The sequence below is a fragment of the Anomaloglossus baeobatrachus genome, chromosome 6 (assembly GCF_048569485.1).
Source record: "Anomaloglossus baeobatrachus isolate aAnoBae1 chromosome 6, aAnoBae1.hap1, whole genome shotgun sequence".
Classification (NCBI taxonomy): Eukaryota; Metazoa; Chordata; class Amphibia; order Anura; family Aromobatidae; genus Anomaloglossus; species Anomaloglossus baeobatrachus.
In genome coordinates, this window is record NC_134358.1 from 517,459,580 (window position 1) to 517,480,562 (window position 20,983).

Consider the following 20,983-nt stretch of genomic DNA (forward strand, 5'->3'; position numbering starts at 1 on the left):
CGTATTATATAAATGTGGTGTTATATTTTGATCTGCTATGTTCGGATTTTAGGAAGCTTTTCAGTGGCTGGATTTTTTTTCGCTAGTTTATAAAGGGTTTAGGTGCGTGCTACATCATCAGGCCATTTTTCTAGTGGCGTTGTCTGACATTCCCCCATATAATCCTGATTTATAAGTATTGCATTGCAGTGTTACTCGGCTGCTTTGGATACGCTGGAGCTGGCTCCTGTATGTAATTTAATACCGATTTAGTGGTGAAACGTTATATATTCTATATGTTATGTTGCCGGCGTGTCCCGGAGGATTTGAGGAATTCTCACATGACAACTGTCACACGCCTGAAACTAAACATACCAGGGTCATACCAAGCAGGTGCGTGTGATTTATGGAGGGGTCACCAGTGGTATCACTTGTTGTTATATTGTCATCTTTAGAGGGAATGTGTACTCCGAAAATGACCTATTCTGTCAATCTGCTTTTATGGGAAATGCATTTCTTACATTTTTTTGCTGTAATGGCTTATTTATATGTATTTTCCAGTTTTCTACATTCCACAGTTGCCAACAACTTCATGGCAGGGGGCACATATGATATCACTAAAGAAAATTAGCCATTTTTACACTGGCCAGTAGGACAGGTCATCAATGTTAGACAAATGGGGGTGCAACACCCATCAAGCCCCCCAATCAACTGATCAAAGTGGTGGCGACTGGATGTGATCAATTGTGGAGCAGAACTACATAATCCCATCAACTGTATAGGAGACACAGCCGGTTACTGCACATCTCCCAATGCAAATGTTTGGAAGTGGATCTGCAGTACCATCTGCTGCCACTATACAGTGATGGCGCTGTGTATTTCTGCTATGCAGCTGATCACTAATGGCCGACACCGAGAATAGCTGATTGGCAGAGGCGCGGGGGGCCCTTTAGGCCTAATACTAGACTCCTCTTCCTGTGCTGTACAGATGACTCTTCACAGACAGGATTAGAATGACAGATCACACCTGTGTACACATAAGGGAATACTCCACTTACAATAGCTGATGTCTCAGCTCAACTCCTCCCCCATCATGCACAATGACCTCTGCACAGGTAACAGAGCATACCTGGATATATACATACATGTATAGAAGTCAATGTATAGGAGCCAGCCTATTGAAGTTTACGTCTGTGGCTGTTGAAAAGAGCAGAAAGTATAAGCCTAGTGGCCAGTGTGAAAGTCTATCTAAATATTATTTAGGGCAGTGGCTCAGTGGTTAGCGCTGTATGATGACTCAGTGGTGGGTGCTGTATGGTGACTCAGTGGTGGGTGCTGTATGCTGGCTCAGTGGTGGGTGCTGTATGCTGGCTCAGTGGCGGGTGCTGTATGCTGGCTCAGTGGTGGGCGCTGTAGGGTGCCTCTGTGGTGGGCGCTATAGGGGGGGCCTCTGTGGTGGGCGCTATAGGGGGGGCCTCTGTGGTGGGCGCTATAGGGGGGGCCTCTGTGGTGGGCGCTATAGGGGGGGGGGGGTCTGTGGTGGGCGCTGTTACTTTGTACCACTGGGGTTCCGTGTTCAAATCGCATCAAGAACAACATCTTCTGGAAGTTTGTATGTTCCACTTGTCTTTGAGTGTTTCCTCCCACAACACAAAATCAGGGTGATAGGCAGTGGTGACAGAGATTATGTCTATGCAGTGCTGTTGTATATGATTGTGTCATATAAGCAAAGCATAATAATAATTGTAAATGTGTGTGTGTACAGTGCTGGCCAAAAGTATTGGCACCCCTGCAATTCTGTCAGATAATACTCAGTTTCTTCTTGAAAATGATTGCAATCACAAATTATTTTGTATTAAGTTCATTTAATTTGTCTTCCATGAAAAAAAAAAAATTGTCATAAAGCCAAATTGGATATAATTCCACACCAAACATAAAAAGGGGGTGGACAAAAGTATTGGCACTGTTTGAAAAATGATGTGATGCGTCTCTAATTTGTGTAATTAACAGCACCTGTAACTTACCTGTGGCACCTAACAGGTGTTGGCAATAACTAAATCACACTTGCAGCCAGTTGACATGGATTAAAGTTGACTCAACCTCTGTCCTGTGTCCTTGTGTGTACCACATTGAGCATGGAGAAAAGAAAAGACCAAAGAACTGTCTGAGGACTTGAGAATCCAAATTGTGAGGAAGCATGAGCAATCTCAAGGCTACAAGTCCATCTCCAAAGACCTGAAAGTTCCCGTGTCTACAGTGCACAGCGTCCTCAAGAAGTGTAAAGCCCATGGCACTGTGGCTAACCTCCCTAGATGTGGAAGGAAAACAAAATTTGACGAGAGATTTCAACGCAAGATTGTGCGGATGGTGGATAAAGGACCTCGACTAACATCCAAACAAGTTCAAGCTGCCCTGCAGTCTGAGGGTGCAACAGTGTCAACCCGTATTATCCGTCGGCGTCTGAATGAAAAGGGACTGTATGGTAGGATACCCAGGAAGACCCCACTTCTTACCCCGAGACATAAAAAAGCCAGGCTGGAGTTTGCCAAATTGTACCTGAGAAAGCCTAAAACGTTTTGGAAGAATGTTCTCTGGTCAGATGAGACAAAAGTAGAGCTTTTTGGGAAAAGCCATCAACATAAAGTTTACAGTGAAAAAAAGTGGCATTCAAAGAAAAGAACACTGTCCCTACAGTCAAACATGGCGGAGGTTCCCTGATGTTTTGGGGTTGCTTTGCTGCCTCTGGCACTGGACTGCTTGACCGTGTGCATGACATTATGAAGTCTGAAGACTACCAACAAATTTTGCAGCATAATGTAGGGCCCAGTGTGAGAAAGCTGGGTCTCCCGCAGAGGTCATGGGGCTTCCAGCAGGACAATGACCCAAAACACACTTCAAAAAGCACTAGAAAATGGTTTGAGAGAAAGCACTGAAGACTACTAAAGTGACCAGCAATGAGTCCAGACCTGAACCCCATAGAACACCTGTGGAGTGATCTCAAAATGGCAGTTTGGAGAAGGCACCCTTCAAAGCTCAGAGACCTGGAGCAGTTTGCCAAAGAAAAATGGTCTAAAATTCCAGCAGAGCATTGTAAGAAACTCATTGATGGTTACCGGAAGCGGTTGTTCGCAGTTATTTTGGCTAAAGGTTGTGCAACCAAGTATTAGGCTAAGGGTGCCAATACTTTTGTCTGGCCCATTTTTGGAGTTTTGTGTGAAATGATCAATGATTTGATTTTTGTTTCATTCTCTTTTGTGTTTTTTTCATTGCAAGCAAAATAAATGAAGATAATACCAAAGAATTTGTGATTGCAATCATTTTCAAGTAGAAAGTGAGTATTCTCTGACAGAATTGCAGGGGTGCCAATACTTTTGGCCAGCACTGTATGTGTGTGTATATATACAGTGGAACCTTGGATTAAGAGTAACTTGGTTTGAGAGCGTTTTGCAAGACAAGCACATTTTTTTTTACAAATTTGTAACGTGGTTTAAGAGCAATGCTTTGCAATAAGAGCAAATACTCACCGTGCACACTTCTGGGTCTGTCCTTTTCACCGCGCTCTGATCCGCTCTGGAGGTAACTTTCTGTCCGTGTACTGTATACAGTATACCATTGTACAGTACAGTATATACTATTTAGCATTTCTATCAATTTGCATTGTCAGTACTGTACTTTAACCAGTACAGCACATTGCATGTACTGTAATCTAATTGCCTGTGCGGTATTCCTACTCCATATTAGTCTTAGTTCTGCCCTTATTTTGGGGAGAATAGATTTGGGATGTGTTTTTTGTGTATTGTACTAGAATAAAGTGTCATATTTATAAAAAAAAAAAAAAAAAAAAAAAATTCTCTATAGTACCTCCCGCACACCAACAATTCCGTTGTAAGCTAACGTGCATATTCATTTGTTTTGTTATTTACTGTACAGTATTTTGTATTAGTGCACTGTAATCATTTTATATGAATACAGGACATTAGTTTGTATTACTGTAATACGTTCGTATAAATACAGTAAATATTTTTGGGTTGTGGAACAAATTGTCTGCATTTCAATTATTTCCTGTGGGAAAATTTGCTTTGATATAAGTAATTTTGGTTCAAGAGCACACCCTCGGAACGAATTATGCTTGTAATACAAGGTTCCACTGTATGTATGTGTATATATAATATTCCATGGTTCACAAAATATTTATATTGATACGTAAAATTAGGCAATACTTTCTTTTTTCTTTTTAACATAACACCTGATTTACACAATCTGTTGCTCTCTGATGATACATTTTGTTGCAAAGCCAAGGCTACCTGACCTGAAGACGAAGAGCCATTGTTCTCCCCTTCCTCAGCGTCCTGTGCCCTTATTCACCCGGGCAATTACACTTCCTGAAAGACGTGAAATAACTAGAGTACAAAATTGCTCTTTTATTGCTGAACCCTACAAGACCTGAAGTGCCTGATCGGTGAGATTCACGGCATGAATGTAGGTGTCAAGATGAAGACGCTCTTCCTGTCTCCTAAGTCTGGGTAATCCCAGTTTTGGGGTAGTGGTTGTTGGTTGCCCTCATGATGTAATGTCTGACGTCTCGGCTCAGCTCTAGTAGTCACCCGGGTGTTCCTGCAGGGCTGGGATTTTATAATCTCCATGTCCGGGTTATCTTTATTTAAACTGGAGCCACTATTAATAGCTAATAATATCGACTGTAAGGCACCAAGCCCCATCTTATTGGCAGACTGTGTGTGTGTGTGTGTGTGTGTGTGTGTATACAGTGCCTACAAGTAGTATTCAACCCCCTGCAGATTTAGCAGGTTTACACATTCGGAATTCACTTGGCATTGTGACATTTGGACTGTAGATCAGCCTGGAAGTGTGAAATGCACTGCAGCAAAAAAGAAAGTTGTTGTTTCTTTTTTTATTTTTTTTTTTTAAATTGTGAAAAGTTTATTCAGAGGGTCATTTATTATTCAACCCCTGAAACCACAAGAATTCTGTTTGGTTCCCCTAAAGTATTAAGAAGTATTTCAGGCACAAAGAACAATGGGCTTCACATGTTTGGATTAATTATCTCTTTTTCCAGCCTTTTCTGACTAATTAAGACCCTCCCCAAACTTGTGAGCAGCACTCATACTTGGTCAACATGGGAAAGACAAAGGAGCATTCCAAGGCCATCAGAGACAAGATCGTGGAGGGTCACAAGGCTGGCAAGGGGTACAAAACCCTTTCCAAGGAGTTGGGCCTACCTGTCTCCACTGTTGGGAGCATCATCCGGAAGTGGAAGGCTTATGGAACTACTGTTAGCCTTCCACGGCCTGGACAGCCTTTGAAAGTTTCCTCCCGTGCCGAGGCCAGGCTTGTCCGAAGAGTCAAGGCTAACCCAAGGACAACAAGGAAGGAGCTCCGGGAAGATCTCATGGCAGCGGGGACATTGGTTTCAGTCAGTACCATAAGTAACGTACTCCACCGCAATGGTCTCCGTTCCAGACGAGCCCGTAAGGTACCTTTACTTTCAAAGCGTCATGTCAAGGCTCGTCTACAGTTTGCTCATGATCACTTGGAGGACCTTAACCCAATTGAAAACTTGTGGAAGGAGATCAAGATTAAAGTCCACATGAGACCCCCAAAGAACCTAGATAACTTGGAGAAGATCTGCATGGAGGAGTGGGCCAAGATAACTCCAGAGACCTATGCCGGCCTGATCAGGTCTTATAAAAGACGATTATTAGCTGTAATTGCAAACAAGGGTTATTCCACAAAATATTAAACCTAGGGGTTGAATAATAATTGACCCACATTTTTATGTTGAAAATTTATTAAAATTTAACTGAGCAACATAACTTGTTGGTTTGTAAGATTTATGCATTTGTTAATAAATCCTGCTCTTGTTTGAAGTTTGCAGGCTCTAAAGGTCCAGTCACACTAAGCAACTTACCAGCGATCCCAACAACGATAGGGATCGCTGGTAAGTTGCTAGGAGGTTGCTGGTGAGATGTCACACTGCGACGCTCCAGCGATCCCACCAGCAACCTGACCTGGCAGGGATCGCTGGAGCATCGCTACATGAGTTGCTGGTGAGCTCACCAGCAACCAGTGACCAGCCCCCAGCGCCGCGTGGAAGATGCTGCGCTTGGTAACTAAGGTAAATATCGGGTAACCAACCCGATATTTACCTTGGTTACCAGCGCACGGAGCTACACGTGCACAGAGCAGGGAGCAGCGCACACTGAGTGCTGGCTCCCTGCTCTCCTAGTTACAGCACACATCGGGTTAATTACCCGATGTGTGCTGCAACTACATGTGCACAGAGCAGGAGCCGGCACTGACAGTGAGAGCGGCGGAGGCTGGTATCAAAGGTAAATATCGGGTAACCAAGGACAGGGCTTCTTGGTTACCCGATGTTTACTGTGGTTACCAGCCTCCGCAGAAGCCGGCTCCTGCTGCCTGCACATTTAGTTGTTGCTGTCTCGCTGTCACACACAGCGATCTGTGCTTCACAGCGGGACAGCAACAACTAAAAAATGGCCCAGGACATTCAGCAACAACCAACGACCTCACAGCAGGGGCCAGGTTGTTGCTGGATGTCACACACAGCAACATCGCTAGCAATGTCACAAAAGTTGTTCGTTAGCAGCGATGTTGCTAGCGATGTTGCTTAGTGTGACGGGGCCTTAACTTATTTGCATCTTATCAAACCTGCTAAATCTGCAGGGGGTTGAATACTACTTGTAGGCACTGTATATAATGTGTGTGTGTGTGTGTGTGTGTGTGTGTATATATAATTCTGGATGATGGTCTTCTGCCCATAGTGGCTCCTGTTGATGGCTCATTCGTGGATCTCTCATGTTCATGTGTAGATAAACGTCTTGGAAGACTTATTTTCTTACACATGTAAAGATACTATAAACCTGTCTTTTTGATACAAGTAAAATATATCTTTGTACCGTGTTAGCCAGTAGAGATAAAAAAATTGTTTAAAAGAACAGAGAGTCCTCATTAAAAGGTATCAACCACTGAGGACTCTCTGTTCTTTTAAACAATTTTTTTATAAACCTGTCCTCATTTCTTCCTTCTTAAAAGGTGTGGCGAGGAGTAAAGCGCTCCCTCTTCCCTTACCTCTATGCAAACTATTATCTGACGGTTCTTACATGCCCCCTAGTGGCCACATTGCTTAATTTCTGCATGTGTTCTTATTTAAATAAAGAACAGCCTTAATTTAAAAAAAAAAAAAAATGCACGGTATATTTTTATTTGTATATTTATATTTTTCCCATCTATACATTGTCTGTACAACAGATTAATTCAGATATAAAAATATATGCGTACAATTAAGAAACAATTTTTAATAATTATTATTGTTGTTATTATTATTTATTTTGTTTAATAAAAAAAAAGTTATGTTGATTTTTTAGTATTTCATATTTTAATTGCAGATATAAATCCAATTATTATTCTTGTCATTATGGGGTTTTCTTCTAAACACTGACCCTGGCTGACCCCCACTTTGCCACTTACCCCAATTTGGGATGTATTCCAGCTGTCTTGATTTTGGCAATTGGTGACTGTTCACATTCAGTCATCAGGCCCTGTCCACAGGCTATTTACTTCAAGCAGCATTTGCTTGGACCTGTCCCGCCCACAGCCATGGCTCCAAGTAAGTGCTGCTAAGAACAGTTCTACTTTTTCATATGTGAGACTATATGGCAGATTTTATATAAAAATATTTTAGAGTAGGACTGCACCAAAGAGATTTGCCGTGATGTGCCGGGGTAGCTCAACAAATTGAAATTTTTTTGCCAAAAAATCTGAAATTTTAATAATGAAGTACAATTTTGAATTTTTAGTGCAGTAGTGCACATTTAGTGCTGGCTATCTTGATATTTGGCCCTTCGTTACCCTAGATCCGAGGGATGTTAACATAAACCAGTATGGAACCCAACAGCTGATTCAGGTCGTCTTAAAGTGGTTGTCCATTTTATTTATTATGGCTGATTATTTTTTTTTTCTTTACAATGTATATAATTTATATCATCTCATTTTAAAATGTTAGGTTATTATATAAATGTGATTGCTATACCGTATCATCCCGTTGTATGTAGGTACATTATGCTTTGTTTTCTTACAGTTCTGGGTTCACGTTCTGCCCCCTGCTTGTAGTTTTTTCTCTAAACCTTTGCAGCCAGAGATTGAGAACATTGCTACTCTAGATCCCATGGATGTTACATTGAACCCATTCTGTCCTATAGACAATGAATGGAGAGGTGATCCGCATACTGGACCATTGCTCCATTCAAGCGGGGCACTTCCGAGGCCCAGGCTGTGATGGGTCAGGGTCCCCGCTGTCGGGCCGCCAGCAATCAGCAAGATATCTGTCCTTTGGAGAGGTGATTACCTCCATATGGTAGAATCCTTGTTCTATCTTCCCCAGACGCCTGTTACAAATAGGTTTTCTCTGGAAAGCCGCAGCTTATTCACAGTAATGGAGTCAGACACTGATTCATGCTGCCATAGTTCAGGAAGCATGAATGTCTTGTCAGGTCACCTTAGAGAAATTTGAGTAAAATGTACCTGTGTGTAATGGAGCACCCGTGTCATTCATGCTGCCTTTCTTTAAAGAGGTATTGCTATCTCCAGGATCGTATCCCACTAGGTAGTGAAGAGCGAGCACTACCATGCTCGGGTGCTCGGTACTTGTAACAAGCTGATGGATGCTCAAATGGGCTTAAGTACCCGAGTGTAATGGAAGTCAGAGGAATGCGAGCATTTTTCCAGATGATTTCCATTTATAATTGGGTACTTGAGCCCATCTGAGCATCCATTAGCTTGTTACAAGTACCGAGCACCCGAGCATGGAAATGTTCACACATCACTGGCAGTAGGTGGAATAATAATTATCGCAAATACCCTTAATTAGAAATTTAGTATAGTTTTACTAATTAGCTATGTTGCTTACATCATGTGCAGGGCATTGTAGCTTAGGTATCTATTGTTACAACCACAGTTAGCTGCTGGTGGTCGTAACTATGGATATAGATACCTAAGCTACTGTAATGCCCTGCACATGAGGTAAGTGACACAGCTAATCAGGAGAACATTTCTACATTTCTAATAGTGGGTATTTGGTAATATTATTATTATTTATTACATCTACTACTTATTGGGATAGGATATTGGAGATTGGAATTCCCCTTTAAGACAACATGAATCAGCTATTGGGTTTCATACTGGTTTATGTTAACATCCCTCGGATCTAGGGTAACAAAGGGCCAAATATCTGTATTCCTGGTTGTCTAGTGCAGAAAAAGGGTAATGTTCATAACCCTAATGTTGTAGGACCCGTAAAAATGGGTTACTTGCATGGTTTTTCACCCTCCAGACTAAATAGCATTGTCCCAGTAAGAAAAAACAAGATAGCCAGCACTAAATGTGCACTAAAATACTAAAAATTCCAAACTGTACTATTAAAATTTCTGATTTTTGCCAAAAAATTGCAATTTCTTAAGCTGCCACGTCATGGCAAATCTCATAAAATGTGCCATACGGCCTCACATATGAAAAAATAGAACGGTTCTTAGCAGCACTTACTTGGTGTTTTCAATCCCGTACCCATGACTGAATCATGGCTGTGGGCGGGACAGGTCCAAGCAAATGCTGCTTGAAGTAAATAGCCTGTGGACAGGGCCTGATGACTGAATGTGAACAGTCACCAACCGCCAAAATCTAGACAGGTGGAATACATCCCAAATAAGGGTGCACGGCAAGGTGGGGGTCAGCCACCGACCAATTCAACAAAGAATTCAACCAAGCATTGTCCCAATAGCAGAAAAGCTGGGATAAGAATAGAAGTCCTGTCGCGCGGGCTTCTCCCCGCGATGTCCTGTCGCGCGGGCTTCTCCCCGCGATGTCCTGTCGCGCGGGCTTCTCCCCGCGATGTCCTGTCGCGCGGGCTTCTCCCCGCGATGTCCTGTCGCGCGGGCTTCTCCCCGCGATGTCCTGTCGCGCGGGCTTCTCCCCGCGATGTCCTGTCGCGCGGGCTTCTCCCCGCGATGTCCTGTCGCGCGGGCTTCTCCCCGCGATGTCCTGTCGCGCGGGCTTCTCCCCGCGATGTCCTGTCGCGCGGGCTTCTCCCCGCGATGTCCTGTCGCGCGGGCTTCTCCCCGCGACGTCCTGTCGCGCGGGCTTTTCCCTGCGACGTCCTGCTTCTCATGAAATATCAAATTCCATTATAATAGAAGTGATATATATAGTGATAGTATATTATAGTATATGTGCAGCACAACAGAATATGTTGGTACTATATACATGGCTATAAATCAGTCTCAGTAAACTGTCTGAGACCTCTATTGTCTGGTAAATTAAATTCTCTAGTGTAGACCCTGCACTTTATAACTCTCCAGGTTTTGTTTTTTTTAAGAAAAAGAAGTCCTTTAAAATACTCTAAAAACCTATAAAAACCTGACCCACTCGCTGTGACTTAGTGCTAAAATAAAATCCGAGCCTAAGTCGCATTGTTCTCTGACGATCAGCACATTATGTTTACTTTGGTTTTCTATGACACCAGATATCCTACACGGTGCGGAATGCCATTATTATAATCTGGATCCATTATGTTTTTTGATTTGGACAGACCAAAAAAAAATAATAAAAAACAAATTTTTTTTTTCTTCTTTTTTTTACTTCAGAGCTTTTCCTGTCGCTTTCGTGACAATAATTATACAGATTAATGTTTAGACTTTGTGTAGTTATCATTACTACCACTAGATGGAGTCAGAAGCCTGATATACTTCAAGGTGATTTTTTTTTTCTCCCACCAGCGTATTTTATATACGATTTCCTTCTGGTGTTGTCTCGTTCCTGTACTGTATAGGAAATACATAACCTTTATCTGTCATCCTATGAATTGTCGGCCATAGCCAGTTTGTCATGTTATAGATTGATCAGTAGTATGCACCCGCCGCATTACCTGCTTATATGTGACATGATGGAGACTATTCTGTAATTTCATGATTAGTTGGTTGTTGTCGTATACTTTTATATAATCACTCTTCCATGTATTGAGAAGAACCCATTCTATTACGAGCGAATTTAAGAATCTTTGTGTTGTATGTTGTTAAAGTAAAATGTGTTTCTCCACTTATGAGACACTTCTTTCTCCACTTATGACACTTCTTTCTCCATTTGAGACATTTCTTTCTCCCCTTTGTCCTCTTCTCTGCCTCCTGAACTCCTCATTTCTAAAGAACTGCTGAAATCTGTTTTAGTCAAAAAAGAGGTCTGCCAGCCCACTGAGGAATCGGGTTATACCTTCCTATTGTAGTTACTGGAGATGGAAAGAAGAGCAGAGAGAGAAGTAGAGAATCCACAAGGCACAGAGATCCATTCTGATGCTTTTTTGTAAATGTTTCTCAGCCTAGTCCTGGATTCACAGCTACACTGCTCAGTATTGCTGTATGCTGTTGCTTTTTTGATACATAGAGAAGCAGGGTCCCTCGTGTCTGTACGTGCTGTGAATAGGAGACAGCAGTTATCCTCCACCCACTAGATCAGAGACAACTGTAAATTGGAGCCTGCAGAAGTGAAAACTGCTTTGCTTTTTTACAGACAAAATATCAAGGAAATTGCACCGTTATGTTGTCAAGGAGAATTTCCATAGTTTTGGACATCACCTTCTTAACAGCGAATGTCTGCTGAAATCTCTAATCAAGCGTTACTGAATGCTAACAAGGAGGAAATTAGACCATGCAAAATGTAGTTGGTATAAACTCCTAATTCAGTAATATGAGGAGGTGCACATCCAAGTGCTTTATTGTTTGTTTATTTTTTACAAGCCTTTTATAGAGCCGTAATAAGTTAATCTTTTAGTAAAATTCCTAAGTATGCCATTGGCTATATTAAAGCATATGCAAAAAGTCTGTGACGTTTATCCATTTTTTGGGACTTTCCCCTCCAGTCCCTCCTTTGTCTCCAGCTCCATATCCTGCAGAGTTTTTGGCATGTAGCACCTCAGGCCATAAATTTGGACATTCGACAGTGTATCACATCTGCATTCCGTTCCTTTGTATCAGTTTTCAGCTGTTGACCTTGATATATACATTACTGCTGGTCACAGGAAAGCAGGTATCAGAAAACACACGTCCTTCTTGCTCATTATTGCTGTATGCCGTTGCTTTTTTGATACATAGAGGAGCAGGGTCCCTTGTATCTGTGCGTGCTGTGAATAGGAGACAGGAGTTATCCTCCACCCACTAGATCAGAGACAACTGTAAATTGGAGCCTGCAGAGGTGGAAACTGCGCTGCTTTTCTACAGGCTAAAATATCAGGGAAATTGCATGGTTATAATATGGATCATGCAGTCTTTTATCACCATATTAATTATTTTCAGTAATAGTCCACTTGTTCGTACTTTTATGTTCCTTCTTTTATGCTCCTTCATATAACCACAAAAATGAGATTTTACCTGGAAAGTGATCATTATGAACCATGCAGAAATTCCAGCCTCCGAAGTACAGCGGTGAGCCAGGGCTTGAAGTGGGTTTCCACATTATTGAGTAGGTGGTGACCTCAGACTTCTGTATAAAGTGTGGGAGGATGCTGTGGTTACATAACTATTCTGCGCAGCGCAGGCTTCCAGGAAAGATCCTGCCGGGCAGTCATTTTTGGCCTGTGTAAGGGCACAGCCTGTACGCCAGTCACTGAGGAATTAGAAGGGAATGAAAAAAGGTGACTACCTCTGACTAGATGACGTAAAACGTGACGCAGGTCCTGCCCGTATACCACCGCTAACCCTGCTGCCGCCCATGATGTCAATCTACATATGCTGCCGCCTGGTTACAGCAGCTGCTTGGCACAGAGGGGGGTTTAGCTTGGCAACTAAGGTAATAATCATTGAAGTGTTTGTTAGAGAACTCCACAAAGTATGAACTCTACAAAAAGTCAAATAATAAAGGAGAATTCACATCTGTGAATTAGCGTTAACAATCTGATCTGCTGCACTATGGGGGATAATCCCCAATACACATTATAGTTGTTTGTATTGGACCTGAGGACCCTGGTGTGTTTCCTAATGTGCTTTTGAATAACCTTACTACTACTGTATATAGGGACCATATAGTAGGACCTCTCCATATATGCAAGTCAGTTGATTTTGGTGTTGCCTTCGATCTTAAGGGGTACGTTTTCTCCCTGTGGAGTGTGACGTGCCAGGTCTGGCATGCCAGTAGTTAACCTTCATCATTTGTGCAATGGTGTAGATTAGTGTTAACAAGATGAATTCGGGATTTCTGCACTTTTGTCTTATTACTCCATGTGCCACTGTACAGTGCAAATGTAGCACTTAGAGGACCAACCACCTGATTTTCCAACATAAACTAAAGCCAATGCTATACGGGCGCTATCATGCTGATTCTAAACATACCTTTACTTGCCTATATTTCAGAAACTATACATCTGATCTCACAACTAAAGTTTGTGAAATGCACAGTTATTTGATTGACAGCAGCTACAGAATATCTAATGGGGGGGTCGGGTTTTGCTAGTTATTCCCGCCCATCTGTTGCCTGTCCTTCCTCTTCCTGTCTGTTATTACAGGGGGAGGAAGGACAGGCAGCAGATGGGCGGGAATAACTAGCAAAACCCGACACCCCCCTATTAGATATTCTGTAGCTGCTGTCAATCAAATAACAGTGCATTTCACAAACTTTACTTGCCTATATTTCATAAAGTATACATCTGATCTCACAACTAAAGGTATATATAGAATCAGCATGATATTGCCAGTATCGCACTGGCTTTAGTTTATATAAGAAAATTCTGGTGGTTGGTCCTCTTTAATATTGTAAAATTAATGAATCTAAATCACTGTATGCTTTTGTATGAAATGAAAGGGATGGTCTGAAGGCCAAAGAAACTTTCTTCCATCCTAATTCCCTATCTATTTAGTGTTAGAATCTAAACTGTTTTCTAATATACCTGACTTAATAATTCCCTCTCCTTCCCCCGCTACAGTATCTAACTGCTTGTCTAGTCTTTGTTTTTTACCTCCTTTATGATGACTATTCACTTGAGCATTCACTGGGATTCTCAAACCAAGCATCACCAAATAGAAAATGGGGGGGATAAATAATCAGTTAGTATAGCGAAGAAAGGAGAGGGGAATGATTAATTCAAGTATATTAGAACATAGTTTAGATTATGGCACTAAATCGATAGAGGGGTGGTCAAAAATTCAAAGTAATTTTCCTCCTTTAAATCTTTTAGTGCCATAATATAAACTATTTTCTAATATACTTGAATTAATTTCCACTCCTTCCCTTGTTCCACTAACTGCTTTTCTATATATTTTTTTTTTTTTTCACTTTTCCTTTATGATGATGATTTCGTTTGTGCATGCACTGGGATCCTCCTGTCCTTTATGATGATGATGATGATTATGATGATGATGATGATGATGATTATGATGATTATTATTATTATTATTATTATTATTATTATTATTATTATTCGTTTGTGCATTCACTGGGATCCTCCTGTCCTTTATGGTGATGATTTCGTTTGTGCATGCACTGGGATCCTCCTGTCCTTTATGATGATGATTCGTTTGTGCATGCACTGGGATCCTCCTGTCCTTTATGGTGATGATTTCGTTTGTGCATGCACTGGGATCCTCCTGTCCTTTATGATGAGGATTCGTTTGTGCATTCACTGGGATCCTCCTGTCCTTTATGGTGATGATTTCGTTTGTGCATGCACTGGGATCCTCCTGTCCTTTATGATGATGATTTCGTTTGTGCATGCACTGGGATCCTCCTGTCCTTTATGATGATGATTTCGTTTGTGCATGCACTGGGATCCTTCTGTCCTTTATTATGATGATGATGATGATGATTCATTTGTGCATTCACTGGGATCCTCCTGTCCTTTATGGTGATGATTTCGTTTGTGCATGCACTGGGATCCTCCTGTCCTTTATGATGAGGATTCGTTTGTGCATTCACTGGGATCCTCCTGTCCTTTATGGTGATGATTTCGTTTGTGCATGCACTGGGATCCTCCTGTCCTTTATGATGATGATTCGTTTGTGCATTCACTGGGATCCTCCTGTCCTTTATGGTGATGATTCGTTTGTGCATGCACTGGGATCCTCCTGTCCTTTATGGTGAGGATTCGTTTGTGCATGCACTGGGATCCTCCTGTCCTTTATGATGATGATTCGTTTGTGCATTCACTGGGATCCTCCTGTCCTTTATGGTGATGATTCGTTTGTGCATGCACTGGGATCCTCCTGTCCTTTATGGTGAGGATTCGTTTGTGCATGCACTGGGATCCTCCTGTCCTTTATGATGATGATTCGTTTGTGCATGCACTGGGATCCTCCTGTCCTTTATGATGAGGATTCGTTTGTGCATGCACTGGGATCCTCCTGTCCTTTATGGTGAGGATTCGTTTGTGCATGCACTGGGATCCTCCTGTCCTTTATGATGATGATTCGTTTGTGCATGCACTGGGATCCTCCTGTCCTTTATGGTGAGGATTCGTTTGTGCATGCACTGGGATCCTCCTGTCCTTTATGGTGATGATTCGTTTGTGCATGCACTGGGATCCTCCTGTCCTTTATGGTGATGATTCGTTTGTGCATGCACTGGGATCCTCCTGTCCTTTATGGTGACGATTCATTTGCGTGTCAATTGGGATCCTCAAACGAAGCATCATCAAAAAGAAAGTGGGGCAAAAAAATAGAAAAGCAGTTGTATGTAGCAAAGGAAGGAGAGGGAATTTTTAATTCAAGTATACTACAAAATAGTTTTTATTATGACACTAAATAGATAAGGATTTAGGAGGAAAGTTACTTTGAACTTCGGACCACCACTCTAAGGTCCCAGTTAGGCCCGTAGAAGTCAAGTGCCTCTCAATTACTGCTCTGCACAGAGTTGGAGGGATTGTTCTGTTTCAACCGTTTTAGGCTACATTCACACTTCCGTTGTTATGCATCAGTCACAATCCGTTGTCTTGAGGATTTACGGTATCCTCTCAGCATATAAAATAACCTTTATTCCTAAACTTGTAGGAGCAACAAAATTCACTCCAAGACACACAAGTTAGGTACTGAAAGCCATCACTATGAGAGGTGAGTAAACACCCTGGTAATGTCGGTTAGCCCAAATAGGCAAGCGCCCAGAGGGGTCGCATATAGTGATGGCCAATAGAATAACAAACACATGAAAAAAACTAAACAAACATAAAGGAAAATAGTGCTGTTTGTGGGCAAAGGACAGTGGTCCAATTGGCAAAAAAACACAACATACAAAATAATACCTAAAAAAACAATCAAAGTACAATGCACTCCATTTGCTGACAGTGGTCAGTCATACAGATATACGCAATGTAATCAATTTTAGGCATTAAAAAAGGAATGGTCTCACCCAATCCCTTTGACACTATGGTTTGGTGAGGGCTGGCAGCAAGGACCTGACTGAAGACTATCATGTCCCCTGAGGAGTCTTAGTGACGAAACGCGTCGGGACGCCGGGATGTCATCAGGGTCAGCATAGGGGTCCAGCTTGAGACCTAGTTGTGGTCCGTCCTTGTCAGGACGGAAGTCTGGGGCAGCAGTCTTTTGTTATTTTATATCTGGTAGGTGGTAGGGCCAGTACATGGCGGACATATCCACTACTCAGGATCTAGAGACTGCGTGTCCCTCCATCAAAAGGGATTGGGTGAGACCATTCCTTTTTTAATGCCTAAAATTGATTACATTGCCTGTTGGCATGGGGAGTAAGTGATTAGTTGTCTGGGCCTTGTCCAGCGCAGAATGTGTACATAATAAAGTGCCATCATTTATTTCTCCTCCCCGCAGGGTGCCATAGGGTCTCCTTACACGCCGGCCAAGCTCACCATAGGACTTGCATTTGTTGCTTGAGGGTCAGCAGGATTTATAAAAATATGACCAGTGTGCTGCACAAATAGCGACAGCTTGACTACTTATTTTCCTCTCTCCAGCACCGTTTTCAATGATTAATGTGCGTCTGTCTCTGTGCTGCATGTTCATATGAAGCAGGCACACGTGCTCGGTCTCGGGGCTCGTGCAATTTTCATGGAGCATCTGTTCTCCAAACCAAGAGCGTTAACAAGGCCCCCGTAATACGGCCTAGCAGGCGGTGCAGCCGGGAGTTACCTGGGTTGGCGTCCTCTCGTCTGACAGATTCGCTCTCCTCTCACATACGGTTAAATTGTCTCCCCATTCTCGCTGTGTGCATAATTAATGAACGGAGCGAGGCCCGCATGATTACCAGCCAGGAATAGGTCACCCTCACCAGATGTATAATTGTTATCGTTAGGAAACATTTGGAAATACCTTTTGAGGAGCAGTTGGAATACAGAAGGCTTCACTTCCCCGGGGGACTCAGTAGAAGGAGGCTCCTAAGCGCCGCTCATTAGCACCATGTTTGCTGTTAATATATTCTGGGGATTTCGTCATTCTAGGCTCTTTTTCAAGCTTAGTTAATAGTTAAATTTTTATTTTATTTTTTTGTAGAAAAGTTATGTAAAAGCCCGATCGCTTTCATTATACGTACAATGGGGTATGTCACTGGGTCCTTCTCCGATATCGCCCAATCAACAGAGCGAGAGATGATTGAACAATCCAAAAAACATTTATTCCACGCAAGTCAAAAGGTCCATAAAATAATCCACCACACAGAGGGTAAAGTAGTCCAGTAATGGGATAATTATCCCGGGGATCAGTCACAATTCTCCAGCAGTCCTTTTCTAGGGAAATCGGGGTTTCTCAATGGCTCTCCAGGGTGCTGCCTGTAGCCACAGCTTCTCCCCCAGAGGATGAATTTTCTTGCTTGTCTCTTCTCCTTCCCAGCCACACTCAATAATTCCCCAAGTAAGCAGAGAGTTTGGTTGGATTCCAGGCCTCCCTCCCCCACACCTAGGGACAGAAGTACTACAGGGGGTTATTAACCTGCAGACAGGACAAGTAATACATAGAATGGACAGAGTAACACTCCTAAAATAGGAACCTACACAAAATGATACCCAACCCACAATATCACACCATCACAGGGTAGTTTTAGAGCTGGCTGGACAGGTGCTATGTGCCCCAAAGCCACCCGTGAATTTCACCAAGATGTGGAATTCCACCCATGTGGAATTGGCAAACAATTGGAGGAGGAAAAGGGTCAAATCTGCGCTGCCGTTGAAAGACTCAGGACCAGGATGAATACAAGAAGTGATTTTTATTCGTCAACACATTTCAGAGCGAAATGCTCCTTCATTACTAATTAGTAATGGGATTTGGTCCTGAAGAAGCAGCATTTAGCTCTGAAACGTGTTGATGAATAAAATCACCTTGTCTCCATCCTGGTCCTGGATTCTTCAATGGCAGCGCAGATTTGACCCTTTTCCTCCTCCGATTGTTTGCCGACTCCACGTGGGTCTGCTGCAGTTGTTTGTGGTTTTTGGACATAGACATGCGTTGGCTTGTTTCAAAATTGGACGTCTGTTTTTGGTGGGGACCACTTGGTCCCACACAATACAAGGAAATGTTGAACAGACCCATAATTATAGTAGGTATGAGTTCTAAGCCTGAAAAACACTAATGGAGATCACTTCAGAACATCTGAGCTCTGGATGCGGGCGAGTTCATAACCAACTGTGCATTTCTTGTTTTTCGTTGTGCCTTCACTTCACCACTATACCTTGATAACATACAACACTTGTGGATGTCGATGTTTTGGTAATGGCACTAATGTGTAAATGGTGTCGTCGTTACTATTTTACACCTTCTCCCTCCTTGTCCCTATGAACGAGGCACTGACGCTGATGAGCTCTCACTGAGGGCTCTTATCCCACTCGTAGAGATAAAAATAAAACGGAATCTGGAATTCGGCAATGTTTATCGCACTTCATCATATACCGAGAAATGACTCGAGTGTTTTGTATGTCTCCTACATAGAGATATTACCATAACCCCAGGATTACAGGTGGTCCCTCCTATAGATGCAAGTCCCGTTTTTCTTACTCTGGAACATTTTGATAGATTTACATTATTTATTTACTACATTGTTTGTTTGAAAACTTACATGTCTGCATGGTAGCAATGACCTTATGCTCTGTTACCTTAAAAACTGCGAAGGAACAGAAGACATTCACCATGAACCGTTAGGCGTAAATTGTGCAAAGCAAATCGGTGACTATTTTACGCAATTTCTTGCAAATTTGGCACAAATGTCGCTGCAGATGTGTTTGTAGATTTTACCCAATGCAGTGCAAATATTGAAATAACCACAGCGAGCTTTAAATCTGCACAGCAGGTCAATTTCAGCGCTGATTTCACACAGCGTATGGATAATCTGTAAAATATTATTCACCTTGCTGCTTTTACACATGGAAAATCGCAACAGAAATTCTGCATTGTACGTTACTATTCCTTCCTGCTGATATCTATTGTTTGTAGGGCACGCCGATAAAGGGAACATGCATGGAAAATGCAACTGGGGATTGTTTCTGGGGAGTCTGATGCCGGTCCTCGGCAACTTCTCCCCGCCCTGCTCCACATGATGGACAGGTCCCTCTTAATATACAGCACAAGGCTTCATTCAATTTGTTTTTTGTTTTTTTACATATGATAAAAACGCACTGATTTTCTTCAATGCTTTTGGTTTCATTTTCATAAGAATGTTATCTGAGTTTGGTCCAAGTTTCTTAAATTTGCTCAGATTAGGGAAAAAAAAAAGTTTTCCAGATTTCCTATGTGTGAAGTACTGGGCACTCAAGTAGCATCCAAGTGTGTATATGTATATATATATATGTGTATATATGTGTATATATGTGTATATCTACATATAGACCTCAACAAAATATTCCACACCATGGCCAAATTGTCCGACCTCAAACAAGTCAACTACAAGAGGCCAAAAGAAAAGCAGATCAATGGTTGGTTTGACAAAGAGTGTAAAGCCGTTCGAAAGACCCTGAGAACAGCCTCAAACAATAAACACAGAGACCCCAACAACCCAGACCTGAGGGAAGCCTATGACACCATACAAAAGCAGTACAAAACCATCCTCAGGAGGAAGAAGCAGAGCTACATCTCTACCAAACTTAGCCAACTCCAAGACGCCCTCCAAGACAACTCCTTCTGGGAAATATGGAGCCACATGGACACAAAGAGCAAGAAAAAGACTGATACCCATATCCAAAATGGCAACATCTGGCTCCAGTACTTCAGAGACCTCTACAAAGACATCCCAAAAGAAGGACTAAGCCAAGAGCAGGAAAACATAACATCAAAACTAAAGGTAATGGAAGAGAAAATCAAAAACTTCCAAAACCCACTGGACACACCAATTACATTACAGGAAGTTGCAGAGAAAATCACTTCCATAAAGTGTAAAAAATCTAGTGGTCTGGATGGAATCCCCCCAGAGATGTTGAAGTACAGCCCACCAGAAATTCAAGCTGCAATGGTTAAACTGTTCAACATTGTGCTGAGTGCTGGCTACTTCCCTCGTACCTGGAACCAAGGACTCATTACACCGATCCACAAGAGTGGGGACAGGTATGACCCTGCCAACTACAGAGGCATATGTGTCAGCAGTAACTTGGGAAAACTGTTCAACAGCATCCTAAACAAAAGGATCATCAGTTTCCTTACCGAGCACAATGTCCTGAGCAAAAGCCAAGCAGGGTTCGTGCCAAACCACCGCACCACGGACCACATCTACACCCTGCACAGTCTCATTCAGAGCCACGTCCACAATACAAAGCATGGGAAGATATACGCCCTGCTTTGTAGACTTTAAAAAGGCCTTTGACTCAGTGTGGCACCCGGGCTTGTTCTTAAAAATGCTGGAAAGCGGAATAGGAGGAAAGACCTACGATGTCATCAAAAGCTCCTACACCGAGAACCTCTGCAGCGTGAGTGTGAACGGTAGAAGAACGGCTTATTTCCAGCAGAGCCGAGGAGTCAGACAGGGCTGCAGCCTAAGTCCAACGCTCTTCAATATT

The 20,983-nt window shown here is 42.4% G+C and overlaps 1 protein-coding gene across 1 annotated transcript in view; it reads left to right on the forward strand.

Annotated features, from left to right (window-relative positions):
- The window catches only part of PARD3 (par-3 family cell polarity regulator), an 807,488-nt gene that overhangs the window by 108,170 nt on the left and 678,335 nt on the right, over positions 1-20,983 (forward strand).